We start from the raw sequence: 17,662 nt of genomic DNA on the forward strand, positions 1-17,662 counted from the left end.
CTAGTCTTGGCAAAATAATTATGGTATTTTGTTCTGCCTTAGCAGCAGCCTGGCCTTATAACGGAGAGTTTGTGATCTGGCCTCTGCACAAAATTCAGTGATGACAGAGGTCCTTGTCTTAAGGGGAGAAACAAAATGCTGTATTTAAAATTATATATAGCCATTTTGTATGCAGTCAATCTGGGAAAGTTTGTGGCAAAGTGAAAGATATTTATTATTCTGTGGACCATTTGCTGGAGTGATGCTAGCAAGCATGTCCAGTGTGGCCACTGAATGATGTGCTGCAAGAAGCTGCAATTGGATGTATTTATTTGACATAGTAACAGGAGAAACAAGCAGAACACTAGTGAAGTGTGTAGACACGTTTCAAGGAGAAGTCATTATTATGGAGCGAAAGAAGATAAAAGCCAGCAAAGCCATCTTTGTATTCAGGAGTGTTGCTTTCACATTTAAGTAGTGGAAGTCTATCTAGAAATGCTGCTAAATTGTCATTTTTAATTTAGGTTACTTTAGTAGTACCTTTTCTGTTTGATAGATTGATCAAAATGGGAGTCTGTCATGACTAATACGGGATTACCCTTTTACTAGTGAGTGCTCCATTTTTGGAAGCAAAGGCGGAGTAGACCCTTCTGTATAACTAATAATGAAAAATGTTTGTTTTGTTCACTGTAAAATTGAGGTTTGGTATGAACATGCTCCAAACCCAACCTGGAAGGAAGGAACGGATACGTATCTTAAAGAATAGAAGTTTACAGGAAGGTTTGACTCTGTTTTACCTGACATCTCTACATAAATTCTCTTTCATAAATCTGATCATCATAGCAATTAATGAGACTGAAGCAAAAGTCAGTGAAGGGCCTTTGTCATCTTATGGTATCCATGTTTTCTCTTGTGGAAATACTTTTCTTCCAGGTTACTTGATCAGGCAAAACAGGATTTTACAGTTTCTATGTTGGTACTCAAAAGTATCTCCCCAAACTTGCTGTTATTTAAGGTAAGAAATGTATTTAGTGTCTTCAAGCTAGTTTCTAGTGAGTACATCTCTATGTCAAGTTTGTCCCAGATTCTCATGGAAAAAATGATGAGTAAAGGGTTAAGTTTGCTTCATCTTGATCTAAGAAAAATATGGAGGAAAGTATAGTCTTGTAATTTGGGGATGGCCAGTGCTGCCATTCAAACACCTTATTCTAAAAACCATAATACTAACTTAAGTGTTACAGAATCTTTAAAGAACTAAAGGAAGTGTTTTATTAGAAATGTCTTCACAATTTGGGAATAATAATGCTGAACAGGGAACAGTAGAACAATGTGAGGATCTCTGTCACAGCATGCTAGCACTCCCACTTTCTGTAGCTGATTTGTCTCAGACATCACCTTAGAAATCACAGTGTGTAAGGATTTGGGTGTGATTTATATCCTTTGTCTCCTTGCCTGACTTCAACTTCTGCTGCTTTTAAGTCAACGGGACAAGTACAATTGTAATCGTGGTGTAGTGGCTCTAAATCTGCCTACATACCCATCTAAAATATTTGCAGTTTTATCCCAGTAATTCTTAGAAACAGTGTCACCAGGTTTGGTAGTGATTTTCAGGGTAGAATTCATCTCTATTAGGAACACTGACATTTCTAATTCATTTTATACAGAACGGTGAGGTCACCAAGTGTCTGGACTGTGCTTAAAATGGAGATGGAGGTTGAAAGTACCACATTCTTCTCCCTGGGGTGAAATTATGTTTCTTTAGGTTCATGTGGAGTTTGGGAAGCCTTAATTTTTTATTTGTTCATCCAAAAGTATGGTCATGTTTGCGAATTACTGACAGCTGCTTAGCACAGTTTCAGTGCATGTGTCTGAATCTTGACAAGCATGGATTAAAAATCTGGCCAACAAAACCCCCATTAATTTGCAAACCCCACTCACCAGTAGGTGGCCTTGGTCACAAAGTTATTGTGGCTGGGAAGTGACTGGCATTAAGGAGAGTGTGGAAGGAATAAAGAATGAAATGGTAGAAGCATTCATTTAGTGCTATTTAAATCATTTAGACTTGTCTTATTAAAAAGTCTTGATATTCTTACTGACTTTCATCCTGAGTCAATGATAGTGTCTCATGTACTCTCTGCAGCGCCTACTCATTTTGAAGTGGCAATTTAATAGCTGTCCTAATATGGGAAAGATGAGTTGTACGTGTGAGTTCACACAGGTATTGCTTCTTTTCTCTCCTGTTCCAGCCTTGTCTGATTAATTCAGGAGCCACATTCAACTTTCTCCAGTTTTTAAGGCATGTTCAAGCTTGGCCTTACCTTCAGTTCAGGTTGTATTTAGTTAAATATTTTCAGGTCTTATGACTGGAAAGCTGCTTAGTAGTAAAAGTCATACTGTTTTTCCAGTAGCGATCATATTCCTTCAAAACTCCACAAGTCCAGTGCTTCTCTTTCTAGTTGCATGGTTAAACTCATTTCCTGCCCCATGTGCTTTGTTGGCTGAAGGTGGGGCCTTTGAGATTCCTTACATGCTGTAGTCACATGATGGCTCCCAGCTTATATGAGATGGGATACAAGTGTGTGTAGTAGGAAGTGTTTCTAGATCCATTTCTCTCTTATAGATGGATGTAATAGTTGATAAGGAAGTATTGGACGATGTGTGGGTACAAGAAGAGGTACTTAGCTGTTAAAGCAAGCGTTGCCTACACAGCTGTGGTTTTATTCTTCTAAGGGAAGGGCAGCTGAGCTAAATGGAGCTGTACAGTGAGTACTGACTACAATAAGTCATAGGGTTCTGTTTTTTTTTTTTTTCATTGTCTTTTACCCTCCTCCCCCTCCCCCTCTTTTACTTTGTCCCCATTGCTTTTCTTTTGGGGTTTTACAGTCCTGCAAAATAGGATGAATGCTGAGCAGGTCACTGTGTAAGCCTGCAGCATTGTTGAAAACACCCCCTTGTCACAACTCTCTCTTATGTATATTTTGTTTGAATTCAGTGATGGACGTTTTTCCTAATATGAGGTTCTCCTATTGGAGTTGATGGGGAAACTGGAAAATATCATGCATTTTAATGGGAGCAGACTGCAACTTTTTTGCTGCCTTTGAAGTTACTGTCAGAAATAGAAGCAAGCTAAAATTAGACATGCTGTAGTTTCTCTTTTCTGCCATTTCCTCCCTCCTCTGCTGTCACAGAACAAGGCTTTTGATAGTGAACTTCGTACTGTAGTGTTCAAGATCTGTGAGGGAAAGGAGCAAGACAAGCAAAGCAAAGTGCGTATGTAAGCAAGATCAGATCACAGTAGCATCAGGCTGTCAGGACAAGGTTGTCCATGTGGACAGATCTGTCTTTTTGGCATTGGAAATCTTCTATCCCCAGTTTGCTACTGTTGCATCTGGCAGAGGAGATGGCATTTCATCAAGGATGCAGCCATTTGTCTTAAGGACATGAAAGATTTGACACATACAGGGAAACGAGTGGTGACATGAATGTTCCTGTAAATTATCTTTTGCAGTTGACAGTAACCTTTTACATAACAAGCTATACTTCTCTGATTTGTGTATGAGGGAACAGTCTGAGTTTCCAAGATTCAAGCTGAAGTCCAACCTTAAATTTTACAGAGATTTCGTGGTCTGATTGGGGAGACATCGGAGAGGCTGCCCAGATAAAGCTGAGGTAAATCAGAGCAGCTACAGGCTGTCTCTGCCTTACACTAATTAGCAGCTGGCACATCCCTAGCAATCAGGAATGAAATGGGAGGGAGGGAAATGCCTTGATAACCCCTCCCTTCTGAACTTTCTGGAACTGCTTGGCAAGTGTAGCAATTGTGAGGTAAGCACCAGCTGCCAAGCCTGGAAACAAGTTTCAGTGGTACACAGATTAAGTGGCTAGTGGCCTTGCTAAAGCCCATGGGTCTGTTAGAACAGCTGCTTCTGAGCTTGCTGGAGTGTTACACTGCTTGAGGACCTTCATGCTTCTTATCTGCAGTACAGCCAGACAAGGTCATTACTTGTGATGTTATTTTTTTGGTAATCTGTATCATTTTGTAAACTGAGAACTAATGAATGTAACTAATGGTTTGGGGGACTTCTTAATGTGCTTTCAGAGGGAACAGGGTTGAGGGACTGAAATGCAAAGTGAAGAGCGAACTAATGAAAATGAATTTGTGTGGTCCATAATGTGTCATGCAAGGCATTGACTATTAAACAGGTGAACTTGCTGGCTTGATAGGGGTGGAAATTAAGTCATGAAGAGGTCTACCTTGGATTGACAAGTGCCTGGTCTCTCTCATTTCTTTTATGTTCAAAGTGCATGTATTAAAATCTGTAATGAGCTTAGTCAGGCACTTTGTCCTTTTTAATTACTAGTGGAGTGACAGTCCCTTAGGTCTACCTCAGGCTCAGCACCCTATAGCACAACCTGCTGAGCTGTTAGCCTGTAGCATTTTCGTAATTAGTGTCATTAAGTCACCTTTTTTTCCTCTGAGATAAGAGGTATTTTGTGTAAGGCAGAATAGTAGAGGAATCACTGATCCTGTGGGTGCAGTTTGCACTGCCTGTTGGTATAGGTTAGGGTTCCTATTATTGATACACGGACTTGTGTATGGACTTCTGCTGCAAAGTGCTTTCAGGAGGTGTTATTGCTGCTGTGGTAGTTCAGTCTCTGCCTGTGAAACGTGGTGAAACCCAGTGGAGAGAGAATTAAGCCATGCAGTTTCACTCCTTCCATAAGGTTCCAGCCCTCTGTCTAAGAGTATAGTAAAATTAGTACAAAAAAAGTGCATGTAAAGATGGTAGATTTATTGTTGCTTAGATTATAAACTTGATTGTGTATCTACTTTAAAATTTCAGAAGCAAATTGACATCATATTTTGAGTCTGAATTTATATCAGCCTTCAGATGCATTACAATTACAATAAAATCTTAGGTAGCCTGATTTCTACCACAAGTAAAAGAAGGCTTTTCCATTATTATTCACACTACTCTAGTGGGTTTTGTTTGTATTTTGCTTTTGTACTTTCTCCTAAACACCAGCAGTAAGTCAGGGCTGAAAAGAAGTTTTCCATTGCTGAGAAATAGTATAGACATCTAAGAGAAAATAGATTTTTTTTTGTCTGGTCAGTCATTCTTAGTACTGCATATTCTACTTCCAGATTGTGGCTTGGAAAGAGGTCTTTTTGAATGCCAGACTCGTGGCTCACTATCTCTCTCTGCAGTGAAGGCTGTTGTTTCTTGATGGAATCATCTGTGTATATTTTGCCCAGTTTTCTGCTAGCACGGTGTCCCCGGGTACAGCTTGTGCTTCAAGGTCTCCTGCAGTGTACAATTTAATCTCTTGCTTTCATTTCACTGAAGTATACAATTTAATCTCTTGCTTTCATTTCACTGAAGTATGTAGGTTTCAGCAAGGGCTGGGTGAAAGTTAGTGCCTGCATTATACTGGAGGTCTGCTTAAGTGATCTAATGGCTCCTTCTGGTAAAATCTGTGAAATTATAAGAGCAGAAGTAGAGAGAGGAGGGGAATCAAAGGTGAATGATAACGCAAGGTTCATATAAAGAGGAAGTGGTATGTATTTTGACTGTAGAGCAGGGGCCGTATCAGCCCTGAAATGGAAGTAAGTTTAGAAAAACTGAACAAAATAAAAACATTGTCAAGGCACCACCCCACAACTCTTCAAGAAGTTCTCCCTTCCACTAGCCTATTGTCAACCTAAGCAGGCAGTAGAATTTGTCTTGATTATATGATAAAAGTAGACTAATGTCTGTATTATCAGGAGAGAACTAAGTCTAGAGGATGTACAGTGAGTTGTGGCAGTTGTGAGGGAAGTCTTCAGAAAACTTAAAATGTGAAGGCACCTTACCTTCATTTGAAGACCTCAGGTTACTTCTCTTTAGCAGCAGTCACTGACAGCTCATGAGAGTGATACATTCAGCCTGCAGTCAAATGGCCCTCTTGCTTATCTACTTACTTGCTTTCACACAGCCCTCTTCTTTCCTAACCTTGCAGATCTAGCATTTGTACAATGGCTAATTCAGAAGGTTAGCTGGTGATGCTCATTCACAGATGCATTAATCTCATTGGAGTCTCAGAATCATTTGATAGTCTTTCTCAAAAACCTCAGTGTCTCCAATAGCTTAACCAGAGCAGAGCACACTGCTGCATCTGAGCCTGCTGTATTTATCTGGCATTGGAATAATTTCCTCTAATTTCGTATTTCCGTTTCTGTATTCTCAAGCTTGATTTGCAGGATCTTATTTCTGCTGTTAAACACAGTAGCAAAGAGTACTTGTAATTTCTCCCTAGCATTATTTCTGGTACTGTGGGTCAGCAGTAAGGATTTCTTTCCTTGTTCACTCTTTTGCTGGCACCTTACCACTATAGTCTCTTCTCACTTTGTTTTTAACCCTGTGCATTCCTGGTCTTTCTACTATATTCAGTATGCTCTTCCTTTCTTGCTCTGTTTGCTTTCTTTATGGTGCATTAAGTTATGATTTCTTTCATCCTGTGCCCAGAAAAGAAGATAAAGTCTGCTTCAAAGACTATGCCCAAAGCTACTTAAAAAAAAAGAAAGGGGGGAGGGGGAGGAGAGGAAGTTTGCTGATTCAAGCATTCAGAAAATGCCAGAGGAAGGCCAGCATTAGTTTCCTGTTCTCAGATTTTCATGGGCTCTTATCTTGCTGCTGTCTGTATGTCTGCTGGGACAGGCATAGCTGTGTTACCTGAGGTCAAGGCCTGCCGGGATGCAAGTGATTCTGAAAATTGACCACAGCATCACGTCACAGTGCATGCTCCTTCCTGCACGGGTCTCTAGTCATATTCTTCTTATGTAAATCGATATCCTAACTCCCAATGCTGTTTATTTGATATGTAAAATGTCTTTGTCCATTCAAGCACTAATCCGGCCAATTGAGCACAAAAGACATAGTTGTTTGCTTTAGCTTCTGTGCTGCTTTACTAAGAGAGTGCCCCTGTAACTTACATTTATACGATCTGTCCTTATTACTAAAGTTTTTCTTGGGTTTTCACTAGATATCTTAAAGAATCCTCCCTGTACTGCTTGGGTGTAGAATGAGCTATAAAGCATGGAGGTTTGTACAAGGATTGAATTAGATATGTAGTGTTGCTTGCTTCCTTCTTAACTGGTTTGCTGGGCTTTGTGGTTTGTAGGAGCTGTTGTGGGGGAGTTTTGAATCGGTTTCTCATCTCCTTTAATTACTTGTTTGCATTCACAACAGGCTGCCTGTTTTAGTAGTCTTCTATATTTCTCCCCAGTGGACTATATTTCCTGTTTTCTTCGTGAACAGCACCGTATGTAATTGTTTTACCATTTTTGCTTTCTTCCTGAATGATCTGGGAGCTATTTTGGAGCTTTTATCCAGATATACATCTCTCTTGAAAGTGTGTCAGCTCTCCACATTCCCAAGCTGAAGAAGACTGTTCTGAAATCCACATATGCACTTTCACATGTTTCTATTTTCCTTGCCCTCATTTCTGTGGCATTTCTTTATGAAGTCTTGACATTGTGCCTTTACTGACTCCACAGCAATTTGGAACACACAGGTGTCTGAGGGAGGTGGCTTGAAGATCTAACATCAGGTGTTATTAAACTGGTAGTCCTGATTATTGGTGAAGACCACATCTAGATATGTGGTCTTTATGGGTTTTTATTGGGTTCTTGGGTTTTTGTTTGGGGTTTGGTGGTTTTGGGGGTCTTTTTGTTGTTGTTGGTTTGGAATTATCGGCTTGCTTGTTTCTCAAGTGCTGAATCCAACATACTGTTTTGTAAGATAAGTCAGTGAATACGTTTGTAACTACTGTCGTCAGTGCCCTAAATACTTGAGGTGCTTTGTGCTTCATATTCACAGGGCTGACATTGCACATAATTAAAATCCTGACATTTCGGCATTAAATATTTTATTGAGTCATATTTTATTCACATGCCTTTTCTCATTCAAGGTTCTCTGGTATGCGTCAAGTGCATGTTAGGCCTACAGTCTGCTGTGGCAGCTTAAGTATAGATTAATTTCTTATGCTCCTTAGTTTGTAAAACAACTTGGGTTTTGAGTTTCAGCTTCTGTGTTTTCTACACTCTCTCTTCTGGCTTTTTCTTCCCCCAAGAAATTGTCCAGAAAGATTGTATTTTCAGTGGATATTTAATGTCTGTCCCTAAATGCAGAGCAGCTCAAAGATCCTGAATAGGAAGCACTGCATATGTTCAGGGGATTTAAATGTAGCATGGTTATTATGGCTTGCTTAAACAGCTTTTTACAATTTCCATCCCATTATTCTCAATGCTTTATTCCATCCTAGTATTCTTAATTGTGATTTCCACTAATGGAAACAAAAGCAACACCAAGTAAATGTGGAAGGTAAGTCGCTTTGGGAATACAGGAGTATTGTCCCTGAGAAGATAGTACTGAGGAGAAATACGAATTTGTAATTCTTCCCGTTTTGTTTTGTCTTCCTGGAGGAGAGCAAACTGTGCAGCACAGAATTTCCTCAGACAGTGTGTAAGCTACTGCACAAGGAATATTAGACTGGGATGAGTCTGCCAGGAATTCTCAAGCCATGCACTGGAGAGCTGTGTGTGGGCATCCTTAGGCAGATTTTAAATAAAAGGCACCAAAGGAAGTCCCCATGTGGCATAAGGCATGAACGCTTCAGAGGGTCAGAAGACATAATGTAAATGTGTGTCATGCTGGCAAAATAATCCTGCTGTTTGAGGAGTTGTTTCCATTTTGCTCACCTTCCTGATGCTTAGTTCTCATGTGGAATGAGATTCCTAAAGAACAACTGTCCTTTATGGTTGCTACACTGCTTCATATTTTCCTGAGTACACGGCTTTTTAACCAGCTCACAAACAGTGGTTCAATAGTACAAACCCCTCAGTGTATTTGTAGTTAGGATAAGGTACAGAAGTTTAAGCTATATAAGCACTCCTAAAAAGGTACTGTGTACATACAGAAATGTTAATTTATATGTCCCCTGGTTGTAACCAGTCTTTCTAAATCATCAAGACATGAAAAACCTGTTTTACACGCAGCTTTCAGAGCATTTTATTTAATATATTGATTTACAGATGGCAGGGGGGGCGGATGCGTGGAGGAGGTCTTGAATACCCAGGTTCACGTGCAGAGCTGTTGAGAGAATGCAATTCTCCAGTCTCTTCCTAGTGCAGTTTCTGTCAGGTCACAGTCTGCCTCCAGTATTTGTGCTTGATTAGCATGTGCTTTTAAATCATGAGTTTTGATTGTTTGAGGCATGATGGTTCTGTTTTTCCGAGGCCTGAGTACCAAGTGTTTTTCAGTGACTTAGTGAATGGTATTAAGCCAGTTGTACTGCTGAAGTCAGCTCACAGAAGGCATGAGTCAAAACATATTCACTCTTATAAATGACTCCCTTTGACTTCAGCATACTTCAGAATAGGCTGTGATTCTGTAAGAAGCCTGAATATTCAACAATATAAGGTGCTGCTGAGTGTACTAGCCCCAGTCCTACCAAATACTCCATACAAGTACCATTGTTTGCATAGTTTTACTGTAGCTTTTTAAATTTTGTGGATTTCTAGGATTTTTGGTTTGTTGCTTGTTTGGGGTTTTTCTGTTTTGTGGTGGGTTTTTTTGGTCAGAATTACAACCAGAGTGCCTGTCACATTGCAGACTTCATAATTCCAGGTTTAGATTCCTTTTATAAATCCAAGCCTCTCTTTCCCAGTTTGTTTTCTTAAGAACTACTCAGAATGTGTTCTTGAGACTTAACTGTGTGTGTTGCTTTGTCACAGATCGGGAGCTATGACTTTCCTCTCCTCCTGAGTGCAGTTCAAAGACCAGCTTTGTGTGAAACCAGACCTGTTCTACCCTTGCATAGTCTTGAAACAGTAAAATATGGTGTTATGTGGGGGACAGCCTGGGTACCCAGAGCAGCAGTTCCTCCAAGCAGTAGAGCTCTCTCCATGAATCAGATTACCCAGTGTTTGTACTTCAGATACTTCCCTGACCTATATAACTGTCTAAAGCTTCCTGTTCTAATATTGATTTAAGACTTAAGTATCAGTGGCTTATTTTTCTACATTATAATTCTCTTTCCTATTTAACACGGACCTCTGGGATATGCAGAGGGCCAAAGTCAGACCTTCCTGGCAGTCAGGATGGGGGTCAAGGGGGAGGTATGTGCAGGCCATTGAAAAGAGGCAGAGCTTGAATTGCTGTGCAACACTTTTTTTGATGCAGCAATCAAACTGCGTATTGTACTTCTTGCCAAAACAGAAGAAACACAGCTCTCATTCTCTTGCAAGTTCTCTCCTGTGTTTGTTAGGTTGCCTTAAAGCTTCATCTTATTTATAAGCCCTAACCCATCCTTCTCATGAACTGTTTCTGAATCACTAGAAAAAGAAAAGTAGAAGGTACTTCTTGCTTCGTGCAGTCTGGTTAACAGCTGTACCTCTTAGGGAAAATAGCCAGTGGTGATAAAATCTCACCATGCTCACCCTCATGAGTGAAGAGTACTACTGCAGCATATGCTGCTTCTCTCCAGGACCTCTTGTGTGGCAGCAGTCAGCATAATGCCAAACAGTTTAATTGTGGGCAAAGAAAGGTTTATTCCTCTCCTTCCCCCCTCTTGGCTATCTATTCTAGCTCTTACTTCTTTGCTGGTTTTAATTTAGAAAACGTTTTGGGCTCCCAAATGACTCAAAAGTCACTGGCTTCTTCGCTCATTTATCAGCCTGGTCCAGCAGTCATGAGCTTTTTGGAAGTGTGAGAAATCGTTTAGATTCCATTTCTGCATGTGATTGGCCCTGTAGTACTGGGTTGCAAGGTCGTGCCTTCTTGCATCAGCAGTTCTTCCTTGTGAAGCCTTGTCTCTGCAGTTGAACCAGTGCTTGGGCAGCCCACTGTCCCCAGATGAAGCTTATGTCAGATCATCTGCATAGTTGTTGGTGTCCTGGTATTACATCCTAATCTTCCCCCTTAGATGGTGGTTGTTCTGATCCACCATTGCTGACCACAAGCAGTCAAAATTGAGGGTAGTGGTTGTAAAACTTTTTTGTAACCCAAACCGAACTTTGATATCTGTTTGCTTTTGGTTTCTTCTGGCTTTCTGAGGCTGTATGCTCATTAAAGGCATGCTTTTTAAAGTTTTTCTCTGTGGTGCTGAAGAATAGGAGTGTGTATCTTCCAGTGTCACTGACACTGTCACATGCTTGTAGGAAATAGGGGTTTAGGATCCATGTGAAGCATAGTAAGAAACCACAGGAGTTGATCACAGCACTTACGCATGTTTGCAGGTGGAAACATACACAAGCATAAGCTAGTTGACCAGCCCTGCCCCTGAAAACAAGAAAGGGTTTTATAGCTCTTTCTCATCTGTGTATTTGCATTTGGGATTCTCTTTTCATAAGTGGCATATATCTCACTTAAAGGAGGTGGTGGTATTGTCCAAACCGTACCTTGTAAGTCAAAGCCATTGCAATTCTACGAGCTACTGTCTCCTGAGGCTTAAAGCTTTCCACGTTTTCTGGTTAAGGGAGACTTTTAAAATACTATGAGGAGTTTACCCTGCATGCTTTCTTCAGTCCTATTTAGGAAGGGAAAGCATGTCTAATCCTCCCAACACAGGAGAATTTGAATGCAGTAGGAACACTGACCGTCTCTCAATATTCCCCTTAAATATATATGTTTTTTAATGCATATAACTATTAACAAAACTCCCCACTACTTACTAAAACTGCATCTTCCGTAAGGCCAAAGTTCATAATTGTCCCATGGGTATAAATAACATCAGCACCTGACCATTACTTTTTCTGATAGGAAGCTCCAGAGTGCAGGAGGATGTGCTTGTGTTGTGAACTGTTCCTCAAAAAGTTTGATAGATGTGCCAATGAATAAAAGGAAAGCCTTCATATTTAAACTAGCCAGTTTGCGTTCCCCCATCTAGAACATTAGAGACAATTTTTATAATCATTAGGGAGTTTATTTTCTCTAGCCAAAGAAGGAGGCTACACAAGGAAACTGGACCACTTTTTCCAATGAACAGAAGATCCTCTTGACCAGTTTAGTTCCTGCCCTAGAATGAAATCTGTATGGCTCACCTCTGCTCCTGTGTGTATAGACATTAAGCACATCTGTGGAAGTTTGGAGGAATTAACAGGGATTCTGAAGCAATAAAGGGAATTTTTAAGAATAAATTCCTAACCCTCAGCCTGCCTGTTACCTGGAATTTGCTACCAATTGTAGAGATTTGCTGCCACTGAAGGAGGCAGGCCACAGGCTGAAAAATTGTTTATTTGGGATAGCTTAAGGTAACTGGATCAGCTTGTTAAGAGTGTTGTTATAGGTTAACATTACTGTTAGAAGATCTGGAAGGGGATTATCTTGATGACTGGGAAGTTATCCTCTTGGCTGCCAGAGTAAGTTAACATCCATATGTGGAGGTCATTGTGCCACTGTTTTAGTTACAATTGTACTTCAAGTTGGTACATCTGTTTGACTCCTCTCTTCAAAAGCCATCTTAATGTCTTCATTCCTTAAAAAAAACCCAAATCAAAACAAACAAACAAAAAAAAATCCACAACTCCTTCTTTTTTTCTACAAGACAGTCACAGTTTTTTTTGGACTTTAATTTTAGCATTATTCATTTAAGATGCTTATGAGAAGAGTGTTGCAGTGAAACAGTGGATGGAAGTGTTGCTTTGAAGCCATCAGCCAGTTACAGTCCTAGGTTTTGTGATGCAAAGTTTCAAGCTATGCACGACCCAGACTCTCTTCTGACCTCTGCCAGCCAGGCCACTAGCTTGTCTAGTTTGTAATAAAGGGGGTCAGAACCAATGTGGTGTATCTCTTCTCCCTGAAGTGATTGTATTTCACATGGTGAGGCAGCAGAGGTGAGGAATGGAGCAATGGTGTTTCAGAGAAGCTGGCTTGAGTTAGGGGACCTTTCTTGGAAAAATAAATGAAGCATAGGGTATAATAAGCATAGCTCATTGAAAAGAAAGGAGCTTCCAAATGCTGCAAGGAGCAGTGCAGCATCAGTTCAGGCAGACATTTTTGCACGATTCTCCCAAATGACTCCCTATGATTAGACTGCATTGGCTCAGGCTGAAGAAGAATCTTGAAAGACAGTTAGAAAGCTTTTATTGTTTCTGTATGGGAAGCGTATGTTTTCCCTTAGCATCACAGTTGCATTCTGTGAGTGTGCATACATTAACTTGAATTGACGGTATTAAAAATATGAAATGCTTCCTGGTGTTAGCATTCATCCACTCCCTGTCTTCTTCCAGGGAAATGAATTGCGTTTCTGGTAAACATGGTTCCTGGAGCTGGAAGCATCAGGGAAAAAAAGCTTGTGGGTGGGCCCTGAATCTGCAAAATACCTTTTTGCCCCAAGTCTTAAAGATTCTACTTGCATTCTTGCTCAGAAGGGGAAAAGGGACAAAGAAGAGCTCCCATAAGGATGAGGAAAATATCACAGTGTAAGATATCTCTAAAATGACAAGACCTGGCAGTGAGACACTGAGGTATTTACCCTTCATAATGTCATGATTAATTGCACAGAACTGTGATGTAAAGCTGAAGTCAATCCTTCTGCCAAGCTTTTAGCCTAAACTAATGCTTTTGATGTTCCTGGTACAAGCTGTTGCTACGAATGCTGTGCAAACAGTCACCCATCGCTTAAAAGACTGAGGAGCACAATTGTCTCTAGTTACAGATGTGAACAATGATGCTGACATTATGGACTGTCTGATGCTAAGTTGTTTTGTTAATTTGCTTGCTTACTTGTATTACAAGCTCAGTGAAGTTAACTTCCTTAATAAATCCTTTCTTTGAATCAAGGAGAAAGCACCAGTACTGTCTTTGACTTGAAATGTAAAAAATACTGAGCTCTGGATGAATGGATGTACCCATGATGTTTTCATTATTTTACATTAAAATGCAGGTGGTTTTCATTTAGACCAAAATAATCTTTGCTGTACCTTAGAGATAACTTTGGCCTTATGTATTTATGGAATGAGCCTGTAGTTAATTCATGCTGATGCTAGGAAAAAGTATGCAAGCACTGAAGTAGTTTAACTAAAAATAGGTAACATAATTTGCTGGTTTTATAACCACCATCTTTTTCCATCACAGTGAAGAATTGTCTTATGAACCTCTGATGTTTGATGATCACCATGTCAAACGCCTTGTGGGGTGAGTAAAGCAGATGACTGAACTTTTTTGTTTTCTTTCTTACTGCATATACTTCTGTAGAGGGAAAATGTAACTCGGACAGTATTTAAAGTTTAACTCTGTATGCATATCTGCTGATCAGTATGTGAAAATTAAGAACAAAGCCTGGTTTACGGTTAAAGGAAGATAAGTTATTTCATTGTTCCCTTCCCGCACCAGCCACTTTATGTTGCTTCCACTATGCAAAGTTGTAGATACCCAGGAAAGAGAAACACTATCATGTGCTTTATCAAGTAACCTGTCACAGATGAAAGATGATTGTTAGTGATCTTGTTACCATGAACAAATGGTTTTGTACTTGAACAGTGTTGATAATGCATTTATAGAAAACATATTTAATTCAGAAAGAGTGCATAAGAAAAAAAAATAACACTTTCTGAGTATTTTTGTTTTATTCCAAGTCATAGCTGTGGACATTTGCAAAAGTGTTTAGAAATTGTTACAAACTAAAGCTTTTTTTCTTACAGAATTTTATGAGAATAATCTTAATTTGATCTTTGAAATATTTGAAACCATTAAAGTTGATAGGGATTATTTCACCCTTATATGAATAATATTAAACAGTTTCCTAAGGCAGTGCAACTATTTAGGAAAGGAAGTGCTGTGTAATCATAAAAATCGTAGGCAGAATTTAAGTTGGCAGACAGCTCTCAGTGCAGGTTGAAATGTTGCAAGGTCACAGTGTCCTTCCTGTGTAGCATTTGCTGAAAGAATAGTTCCTGGAATCCTTGATTATGGTGAGAAACATGAACTTCTTATCTGAAAGGCAGCATATGTGATGCCTTTAACATTATGTTTTGGAATTAGATCTTGATGAAAAGTCAGAAAGGCCTGAAGACTCACCTTAAAAAAAGGTTTCACGTACTTTCTTTTCCCTGATATTTGGTCAAATACATTTCAAAATGTCTCTAACTACAACTCATATTTCCTTGTAAGAATGTGTTACAAATAAATTTGAAAAACTCAGCAACTAGGGCAAAGAGTAGGCTTGAATGATGACCGGGTGTTTTTTCCCTTTCTCTGGGTTTATGTGGAGGAAATATCTATTGCTCTGGACCCGTATACCTGGCAGTGGTGTATTAGTGTTTCCTAGGAACCCTCTTCAGAGTTGCATGTTACACACCAGTGCTGCCATATTGCCAAAACTTCGCAAGCATCGAAATAACCTGTACTTCCACCGCTCTCTGAATGTTGGTGAGGATTATAGTGGGCTAGTGTGTTTCCACCACAAGCCAGGGAGCAGTTCCAGAGGCAGGCTTTGAGAGGAGGCTCAGTGTATTGCCAACAAGTTTGGAGCACATGGTGCCTCTTTAAAATCCCTTCTCGGAGAAGAATGATACTTAAAATAGACTCCTTTTCTGAAACACCATATGTAAGCTATTATCAATCAAAAGTTCTCCGAACTCATTGTTCTGCGTTCTATAAAGGGAACCTTCTCAAGCAGCAGGGAGCCACCACCTCATGAAATGCAGAGGAAATGTGCTCAAAAATGAGGCAGGAGTCCTACATTTTAAAACCCAGAGAAGGGTTAGAGGTACAAGTAAACAAGTTTCTTATGGTTGCGTTCATGTGTTTTATACCTCTATCAATGTGGCTTTTAAAAATATAAAATCATACGATCTTATTCTGAAGAAGAGGGCTATCTTGTTCTGGGGGTTTTATTTTGCTGTGTCTTATAAGAGGCTAGACAGTGGCTTACTGAAGTCATAGTTAAACCTAGTAACTTAACAGTATCAAAACTTTGCTGTTTCCTTAAGTGTAAAGCAAGCTCTTCCTTTTCCTTTTCACTATGAAAGCATACAGTTTATGAAGCTCTAATTCTCCTTGTTTCCCACAGCTTGTCTGCATAACATAAGCAGCACAGAGAAGCTAGGCTGTCTGTTAGTACCCCTTGGCCACCATCCTTCAGAGTCTGGAGAGCAGTTCTGGTTTAACAAGTAGTGCTGGGCATGGGGCAGAGCTGGTAATTGCAGCTGTGCTGCCAGCTGTATCTTTGGGAGTTTGGGTGCTTCAGAGGGCTCTTCAAGCCTCTGTAACTATTGCTGCTGCAGTTTTTTAATTCATGGGTGTGATAACAGTGTTTATTTCTGTCTTGGAGGTTGGCTGCAGAGGAAGCAATGTCAAAGGTGTCAGGTAGATGAGAACAGTCTTTGTAATGCAAAACCATTACTTATCTCTTGACAAAACTTGCAGTGTAAACAATTCTACTCGGTGAAATGGTGGCTGAGTTGCAGGTCTAGACTTCAGGGGGCAAAAGCAAGCGTTTCAAACCAGTGTTCCTTCTTTCTGCTTTCAGTCCTGGCTTTTTTTGGAGGTACCTAAATCCCTGATACATTAGTGTCCATTAGAGCTGTGTTGCTACAAACACATAGCACATCCTTATGTGACCTGCTGTCCCACAAGTGGGTAGAGCTTGCACAAGGTAAGCCTTTTGAAGTTACCAGGGGCAGTCTCTTTGGCAATATTGTTTCCTGAAAGGATACTCTGATGATGTCTTTGAGGTTTCTAGGACTAGGTTTCTAGGGCAAGTGCTAGGATTTGGGTGTATATTGCATTTAATTTAATGGAGGAATAATGTTTTCTGCTAGGAACACTAGGGCTTTTAGGAACCTTATCTCAACAGTGTGGGTTGCCTGGCCTGTATTTATTTATCAGTATGATCTCTGTCAGTGTTGCGTACTGTGAAGATCAATAAAGAACACCAGAGAGGGTTTCTCTGCACCAAATAGTATGTCCTCAGACCCTCAGACTAGGTCTACACAGGTAGACCACACTGGGAAACACCTTCTTAAGATAGAAACATGTACAAATACTTAATTAAGCTTTTAGCTGTGAGACCTGAAATTGGACCTTTCACAGTACATGGTCACTGCTGATATTTGCTTATAAGCTGATATTTGCTTAGTACTTTTCTTCAGTTGTGCTCAAGCAGCTAAGTTACCTAAGTCCAATTTTTTTCACTTTAAGTGCTAAACCTGGCTAGGTGCTCTCGGAAAACTCAGTAGATATCTAAACAGCTTTCTGTGTCCAGGTCCCTGATCTGTGGGTGCAGCCCAGGATACGGTTGCTTTCTGGGCTGCAAGCTCAGACTGAAGCCGGCTCATGTTCATTTTCTCATCGACCAGCACCCCCAAGTCCTTCTCTGCAGGGCTGCTCTGAATCTCTTCTCTGCCCAGCCTGTAGCTGTGCCTGCGATTGCTCCAACCCAGGTGTAGGACCTTGCACTTGTCATGGTTAAACTTGATAAGGTTGGCATCAGCCCACCTCACAAGTGTGTCAGGGTCCCTCTGGATGGCATTCCTTCCCTCCAGCATATCAACTGAGCCACACAGCTTGGTGTCATCGGCAAACTTGCTGAGGGCACACTCAATCCCATTGTCCATGTCACCAACAAAGATGTTGAATAGGACTGGGCCCAACACTGTCCCCTGAGGGACACCACTCATTACTGATCTCCAATTGGATGC

General features: G+C 40.3%; 1 long non-coding RNA gene across 2 annotated transcripts; it reads left to right on the forward strand.

Moving 5' to 3' along the window:
• Positions 1-2,844: 2,844 nt before the first annotated feature.
• Positions 2,845-16,128, forward strand: LOC133225111 (uncharacterized). 2 transcript variants are annotated; one of them, XR_009729027.1, is made up of 3 exons: positions 2,845-3,974; positions 14,097-14,156; positions 16,033-16,128. It is a non-coding gene; the product is annotated as an uncharacterized LOC133225111 (long non-coding RNA). The 2 variants fall into 2 exon arrangements; XR_009729029.1 differs by lacking the exon at positions 16,033-16,128 and adding an exon at positions 15,623-15,843.
• The last annotated feature ends 1,534 nt before the right edge of the window (positions 16,129-17,662 follow it).

Source organism: Neopsephotus bourkii, unplaced genomic scaffold, assembly GCF_033783945.1.
Source record: "Neopsephotus bourkii isolate Nb327-2 ecotype Australia unplaced genomic scaffold, CSIRO-AGI_Nbou_v1 NB_196, whole genome shotgun sequence".
NCBI lineage: Eukaryota > Metazoa > Chordata > Aves > Psittaciformes > Psittacidae > Neopsephotus > Neopsephotus bourkii.